Here is an 8823-nt window from a genome sequence, read left to right on the forward strand (position 1 = left end):
TCTCGTCCCCCCTCTCGTCTCCCCCTCTCGTCTCCCCCTCTCGTCCCCCCCTCTCGTCCCCCTCCTCTCGTCCCCTCCTCTCTCGCCCCTCTCTCTGTAAATGTATTCACAAATGTCTACCAAGCACAACAATTAAATCAAACCTTGGGAAAAACAGCTTTCAAACCCTTGGGAAACAGCTTTACAAGTGAAAAAGCCATATGAAATACTTTAAAAATGGAACTGCTTCCTTACTTGATCAATAGTCTGTTTGTTCACCATCAGATAATTTTTACCACAGGATACCCCTTATCTAATGGTTAAATTTTCTTCGTTTTTGAGCAACTGGGGACTGTTTTCTTCGGGAAAGCAGAGGATTCAACCAAACGGTACAGCTGAGGTATCCCACTGAAACTGCAATTTTTGTCAATCTGACTCCTAATTATATTTACTAGTGCGGGCCCATAGGTGCGTGCCATTATGTGCAGCTTCGTTCCTTTGCTCTCGTAAACGACGACTGGATTGGGGCATTGTTTCAATTAGATCGGACCAACCGTATCATGAATGGCCATAACTTGGGAAGCACCTGGGAAACAAACTCAGGTCCCCAGCGTCAATTGTGACATATGAAACGAAGAAGAAGAAGAATTGTGACACCCCCTCTCTCTCCCCCCTCTCTTCCCCTCCCCCCTCTCTCCCCTCCCCTCTCTCTCCCCTCCCCCTCTCTCTCCTCCCCCTCTCTCCTCCCCCTCTCTCTCTCTCTCTCTCTCCCCCTCTCTCTCCCCCTCTCTCTCCCCCTCTCTCTCCCCCTCTCTCTTCCCCTCCTCTCTCTTCCCCCTCTCTCTTCCCCCCTCTCTCTTCCCCCCTCTCTCTTCCCCCCTCTCTCTTCCCCCCTCTCTCTTCCCCCCTCTCTCTTCCCCCCTCTCTCTTCCCCCCTCTCTCTTCCCCCCCTCTCTTCACCCCCTCTCTCTCACCCCCTCTCTCTCACCCCCTCTCTCTCCCCCCTCTCTCTCCCCCTCTCTCTCTCCCCCTCTCTCCCCCTCTCTCCCCCCTCTCTCCCCTCTCTCTCCCCTCTCTCTCCCCTCTCTCTCCCCTCTCTCTCCCCCTCTCTCTCCCCCTCTCTCTCCCCCTCTCTCTCCCCCTCTCTCTCCCCCCTCTCTCTCCCCCTCTCTCCCCCCTCTCTCTCCCCCTCTCTCTCCCCCTCTCTCTCTCCCCCTCTCTCTCCCCCCCTCTCTCTTCCCCCTCTCTCTTCCCCCTCTCTTCCCCCCTCTCTTCCCCCCTCTCTCTTTCCCCCCTCTCTCTTTCCCCCTCTCTCTTCCCCCTCTCTCTTCCCCCCTCTCTCTTCCCCCCTCTCTCTTCCCCCCTCTCTCTTCCCCCTCTCTCTTCCCCCCTCTCTCTTCCCCCTCTCTCTTCCCCCTCTCTCTTCCCCCTCTCTCTTCCCCCCTCTCTCTTCCCCCCTCTCTCTTCCCCCTCTCTCTTCCCCCTCTCTCTTCCCCCCTCTCTCTTCCCCCTCTCTCTTCCCCCCTCTCTCTTCCCCCCTCTCTCTTCCCCCCTCTCTCTTCCCCCCTCTCTCTTCCCCCTCTCTCTTCCCCCTCTCTCTTCCCCCTCTCTCTTCCCCCCTCTCTCTTCTCCCCCTCTCTCTTCCCCCCTTTCTCTTCCCCCCTCTCTCTTCTCCCCCTCTCTCTTCTCCCCCTCTCTCTTCCCCCTTTCTCTTCCCCCTCTCTCTCCCCCTCACTCTCCCGCCCTCTCTCTTCCCCCCTCCTCTCTCTCCTCTCCTCTCTCCCCCTCCTCTCTCCCCCCTCCTGCAGCAAGTGTTCTCTCAAGTGAAGATTCTTTAGAACTCTCTGTGTAGATGTGTAAGGATTGACTCCAAACTGTGTGGATATTTTCCACCACTTGGTGACATGTCACAACTGGGTTGCCCTATCAGTTTTACCCCATAGATCCAGGTGGATACAAGGGGTCTTGAGTCCAAGGGGCCAAATTGCCACTTTATTCAAGGGATTTACTGGTAAAGAATCCAAACCCATTTCTTTAACTGCCCTCTGATAAGCAAGTCCAAAAGGGTGAATCAGTTACTGCTGAGTGTTTGATATTCCCAACAGTCTGAAAAAAAAAAGCAATGACTGGACGGTTATCCCCAGAAGAGATTATCTTAACCCAATATTTCAAACTGGATACTTTCCAGCAGAGAGGCAAAAGCATCTCACCAGCTTTCATAAGAAGGGCAGGAACAGAAGTGCTTTTAAAGGCCCCCAGACATATACGAAGTGCTTTGGAGTGGTTTCAGGTTTATTTGTGGTGAGTTATGGACATGTCCCAAAAGGCCTGGCTACCATAGTCAAATTGAGAGTGGATAAGGGCTTCATATAGAAGTATGAGACTTTCCTGATGAGCTCCCGAAATTGTACCAGATAGACTTCATATAAGATTAAGGTCTTTTTTTCACATTTGACCGCAAATAATTTTTTAAACTGGAGTTCCAAGTGAGAGGCCCTTATCGAAAATAATTCCTAAAAATGACATCAGAGGAAGCTTTTGAGGAAAGTGCCATTGATGTACAGTATATTGATATGTCCTTAGCCTTTTTTTTACAAGTGGAAATGATGAACTTGGACTTTGATCCAGAAATCATAAATACCGATTTTGGGGCCCACTGCTCAATCCTGCACATATATGCCTGAAGTTTTTTGGCCACAAAAGATGTTTCTGCTCTGGATCCAGGTAGCAATGTCATCCGCAAATAGAGATAACTGATGATGAGACCCTGAGTAAAAACTGCATTATTGATCATAATATTAAAAAGAGAAGGACTTAGACTCATGTGACCCTGAGGAATGCCTTTATCCATGTGGAAAATGGGGGATAAGACTTGACATACTCTCACATGGAAGGATCTGTTGGACAAAAAGTCCTGGATCCACAAGACCATTCTGCAATTGATTCCCAGTTGATGTATCTGATAAAGGAGACCTTGTCTTCTTTCCATACTGCCATAGGCTTTATGGATATTAAGAAATACTCCAAATAGTGTCTCAAGGTTGTTTTGAGATTTCCTGATGTGATTAGTGGGCTGGCAGGATGGCCTAGAGGTATGCATACTCGCTTTCAACCTATCTAGGATGGATTCAAATCCTGACCCAGCTATAAACTGTCATCCCAGTGTTTCATAGGCAGGGTGATTCATCAATGTGTGTCATCCCTCAGATGGGTGTTAAATGGATTCCCATCTGCTGGCATTACTTGATGGATGCTGAAGACCTCATGGTGTCCTTCATGAAGAGTAGGCAAGAAAGGCCCAAATTCCAAATTCCTTCCCTAATTACTGCTGGGAAGGCAATGACAAACCACCTACTATGATCATTACTCAGGAAACTGCTTTGGTGGCACTGATGCTCTGTAAAGAGTATGACACATGAGAGAGAGAGAGAGAGAGAGAGAGAGAGAGAGAGAGAGAGAGAGAGAGAGAGAGAGAGAGAGAGAGAGAGAGAGAGAGAGAGAGAGAGAGAGAGAGAGAGAGAGAGAGAGAGAGAGAGAGAGAGAGAGAGAGAGAGAGAGAGAGAGAGAGAGAGAGAGAGAGAGAGAGAGAGATATCAGATGTCATCAGTGATCTGATGGGCCACGTGGGAGGATAACGCCGAACCCAGCATGTCCATAAAAAAAAAATCACGGATGCCATGGATAACACTCTCCTCTGCTCGGATATTCACACCCAAGGTTGGTTTACCGTGAGATGAATGGAGTGGATGAGGGACTGTGCCGGTGACTATGTGCGGCCGCTTAATTGGCCGAGCAAACCAATGCCCCATGCTGCTCTCAATGGGATAGCATTGCAATTGTAACTCGGATCAATCGTCCTAGGAGCACTATCCCAGGTCAAACCTGAACAGGATAAGTTAAGACACAAATCAACACTTTCATCAATTTATTACATACAATCAATGAGCAATAGAGCGATAAATTGATGGGAGGAATGGTGGTTGAGGAGAAAATGATACTCGCAAAATCCATGAAACAAATATGACCTCAAACAAAATTTTTGGTTGAATTAAATGACCAAATTTGCAACTCCTCCTCAAATTTCAAGTCAATTGGATGAAATTTTGGAATTTTAGAAACTTAGCCTCTGTTGACCTTTTGGCCAATGTTCACTTCAAAAATAATTGGTGGTTGAATTCAGTGATCTGATGTGCAAATCCTCTTCAAATTTCAAGTCAATGGGATGAAAATTGAGGATTTATAAAATTTGATAAATTTGTTGACCTTTAGCCTATGTTGTTGACCTTTTGACTTCAAAAACAAGAGACTTCTTGCTTATGACAAGCTCTACCATGTGGTGAATTTTCGTGAAAATCGGTTTAGAATTGTGACCTTTTGGTGATAAACAGACAAAGAAGAAAAAGGCGTCATTCAGAGCACGATACTTGCAAAATCCACCCTCCCCCCTTCCACAAAGGTTGCCATGGATACATCAAATTGTCCATTTCGTTTGGATTAAAATTGACAATCTTGATCAAAGTTCAGGTCAATCGGATGAAAATTGATATTTTTTCAGGTTGAAATTGATGATTTTAAAGTTTGACCTTGAGTTGACCTTTGACCTTTTGATCTCAAAAATAGTTGGTTTCCAAATTCAGTGATGTAGCAATATGCAAATCTTGTTCAAATTTCAATTCAATCAGATGAAAAATGACTTTTAGAAATTTGACCGACAGATGACCTTTAACCTTTGACCTCAAAATCAATCGGCTCCTCAGTTGAGACTACCTCTAAAACTTGGTATAGTTTCATGATGATCGGTTTAGAATCGTGACCTGGAGGCGATAAACAGACAGACCAACAGATTAATGAAAAATCATCCATAGTGATTTTCTCACCTAAGTTGTTGACCTTTGCTTAGTTGTTGACCTTTGGCCTATGCTGACATTTTGGTTAATGTTAACCTCAAAATAATTGGCTGTTTGAATTCAGTGACTTGAAATATAAATCCTCTTCAAATTTCAAGTCAACCGGATGAACATTGAGGATTTTAGAACTCTCACCTAAGTCATTGACCTTTGGCCTATGTTGACCTTTTGGTCCATGTTGACCTAAAAATAATTGGCTGGTTGAATTAATTGACCTGAAATATAAATCCTCTTCAAATTTCAAGTCAAATGGATGAAAATTGAGGATTTTAGAAACCTCACCTAAGTTGTTGACCTTTGGCCAAGGATGACCTTTTGGCTGAGGTTGACCTTTTATATATATATATGTGCGTGTTTTGGCCCTTATCTATAAATTTTAGAAATTAAGCCTATTAGTAGAGTAAATTTGTGGTTTGACCCCAAAAAAATTGATACAAAAGGTTTTTCAACGGTTTTGGGTTGATTTTGACCTCCAAAATAACATACTAAAAATCTACTCAAATCCACCTTCCGGAAAGGGCCTATTTTCAAGATGGCGTCCAAAATGGCCGCCGTGGGCTTAAATTTCCATAGAATGTGCAATAGCTGGCCTACATTTGTGATTTTTGTGTCAATCTCTATGTTTTGGAGGTCAACAAATCCAATGAAACCATTTTCAAAGCTGATCAGTGATGGGAAAAACCTTAAATCCAAGATGGCGTCCAAAATGGCCCCCAAAATGGCCGCCATGGGCATAAAATTGCTACTAAATTGTCAATAAATACCGTGCATGCTTGTGATGTATGTGTCGATTTCTATATTTTGGAGGTCAACAAATCACCTGATATCATTTTCAGAGTTGACTAGTGATGGTAAGGCCTTAAATCCAAGATGGTGTCCAAAATGCCCCCCCCCCCCCAAATGGCCACCATGGGCGTGTACTTGTTTTAAAACAGGCAATAAATGGACTACATTTGTAGTGTTTGTGTTTATTCCTATGTTTTGGAGGTCATGCCCAATCCTTCAAATAGTGTCTACCTGAAAAGTTGTCCCGTATGTAGTGATCAGAATTAATTGACCATCTTGTGCATAACATAAATAAAAATATGCTTTGGTCATTTAGAAAGTAATAAATTAATCGGCTCTCACAATGATCACCATTTCCTCTAGAACGTACTTTCAATTAAAATGCCTTCAAGTTAGGGTAAATCGAAAACATCAACGAAAGTTCGTTCATTGAAGTAGTATTTACCATAGATAAACTATGCTTCCTCTTCGTCCTCCGATACTGTCTTGTTGAAAGGATTTTCGCAGGTATCAAGTTGACAGGGTCCGCAGACCCTGTGGCATGGCAGACCGTATCCCCTACAGCTACAGCGACTTGTTCTACAGCCAGTTGTGCAGTTGCATCGGATCATCTTCAACAACTTTTCTGGAGCAGCGTCCTTGTCTGACATGACTGGAACTAGTTTATTGTCCTCCAGTTTCCAACCCCAGTCTGTTGCCTTCAAGTTTCCGTTCCTCCCCATCCAGACCATAATCTGATAGTATACTCTCAGAGAGTGAAACCTTGTTGAAGACGCTGTTGGTGGCAGACATTCTGGGGTGACAAACGACTTGGCTGAAGCCAGTTTCTTCACAAAGATATTATATCGCAACTTGGCGAGGGAATCACAGGGATGTCCTCCAAATAATACTTTCATGGCATTGTTGCCATTTTCCACGACCATGTCTCTTGTTTGGTTGGGGACAAGGAAGGTGTTTGCACAAGTCTTGATTGCTGAATCCCCCTTTGCCGGTTTCTGAAATGCTGACTTTTTTCCAATTCCAAATACTCGAGATGTCGAGTCACACCCAGTGAAGGCATGAAGGAAGAGAAGATGTGGGCATAGCTCTTCACCCAATGATACTTTCAGCTGGTTGATATTGTGCACCTTCCAGTTCCTGGATGAATTGTCAGAACGAAAATACAGTTCTTTGCTGTCGACGCTAGCGTAATGCAATAATAGCACCAACAGATCTGTATCTTCTCCAATCAGGGTAGTTGATTGTTGGTATGACGATGTCACTGCCACTTTTACTATGTCTACATCGGCATCCCCTGGTGCATGAATTACGTTCAAGCCAATTTTCTTCATTTCCTCACTGATGAGGTTGATGAGCTGTTGCTTGTTGGAGCTCCTGGGCAGGAACTCATCCTTTTTGCCAGAGAATTCTGTTCCAGGTGTGAAGCTGACTTCGAGATGAACAATATGGCCACGGCGCTTGTGTGTATTGTCCTTAATAGATGGTCCATCATCATAACCATCAAAAACGACTGTTGCTTTTCCATAGTGAAGTCAGCATACGACTTGGCTATCACATTGAAACTGTCCCCGGCTGTCCATGACAAACGATGCAGCAAGGAGCCACCATCAATAACATAGTGCTTAGTTTGGGGAACAGAGTCAGACACGGTATCATTTGACACTTTGGCAGAATGATCTCTGATAGCTTGAACTAATTGAGGTTTGTCAGCCTTTCTGAAAATACCTGTACCCTCAAACAGGGCAGGGGGAAATGGGCTCAGCTCATAGCCCATGACATCTTCCAACGAAATGTCTCCTGTTTTTGACACAGCAAGAAATCTTTTAAAGAGTAGAGCAGGGTCAATTGCTCTGTCTGGACCAAGTTTGACTGAAGATACATCTCCAAGTGTTTTGGCTCTGTCTTTTCGTTTGAAGGAAGATGTGAAAGTGGGTTTATTGACCATACTTTCCATAATCTTCTCTCCAACAGACTTATGCTCGTGGACATTCACATCTGATGCGGCCACCACTCCAGTCACAACATTTCTTAGTGAGGGATCTGGAGAAAACGGAGAGCATTCACTGAGTTTTGAACTGATTTTGGCTAGGTCAGGTCAGGTATGGGAGCATGTGCCAGAACAGCGCGTCGCTGCGTCCACTTTCCGCCGGTACTCCAGGGGCCTCCTGGCCATCCCCCAGGCAGATGCCAGGCCCATCCCCATCTCCTTGAGATGATGGTCAACCTGCTGCAACCATGAGGCACGTGGTCGGCCCACTGGCCTCCTCCACTCATGAGACTCCCTCGCTGAGAGAATCTGGTGAGCAGGATCAGCATCAGGAAAACGAGCCACATGTCCATACAGCCGCAGCTGACGCTCACGGACTATGCAGGTAACAAATCTCATCCGAGTCTCTCTCAGCAACCGCTCGTTGGACACAAAATCCGACCAGCGATAGCCAAGGATTCTCTGAAGAGACCTGGTACCAAAGGAATTAAGTCTCTGTCTCAGATCCTTGGTCAAAGTCCAAGTCTCGCACCCATAGAGCAAGACTGGAAGTACCAAGGACCTGAAGACTCGGACTTTCGTCCTCCCACACAGGTACCGGCAGCGCCACACCCCATGATCCAGTGAATCCATGACTCCCCAGGCCCGACCCAGACGTCTATTGACCTCCGGCTCACAACCTGCGGAGACATGAATATCACTGCCAAGGTAAGTGAATCTATCCACGACCTCAACATCCTCACCACAAACAGACACAGACAGGACAGCAGCATCCAAGATGTCACCGAAAGCCTGGATCTTAGTTTTGACCCAAGAAATCCGTAATCCCAACGGCTCCGACTCCTCATTCAGCACCTCGAGGGCCCCCAAGAGGATGTCTAAATCTCCGCAAAGATGACTGCATCATCTGCAAAATCAAGGTCCGAGATCTTGACATTGCCAAACGATGCACCGCAACTTTATCTCTCCGACATCCTCCCAAAAATCCAGTCCATACAAGTGCTGAAAAGTGTGGGGGCAAGTACACATCCCTGACGAACTCCAATAACAACTGGAAATAAGTCAGAGATGGTACCACCACACTTCACAGCACTCTCAGTACCAGAGTAGAGTTCAGACATCAGATCGATCAGTTTCGGTGGCACCCCACGAAGACCAAGAATC

This window comes from Eptatretus burgeri, chromosome 4 (genome assembly GCF_056783735.1).
Source record: "Eptatretus burgeri isolate ZD-2024b chromosome 4, Ebu_testis_v1, whole genome shotgun sequence".
NCBI lineage: Eukaryota > Metazoa > Chordata > Myxini > Myxiniformes > Myxinidae > Eptatretus > Eptatretus burgeri.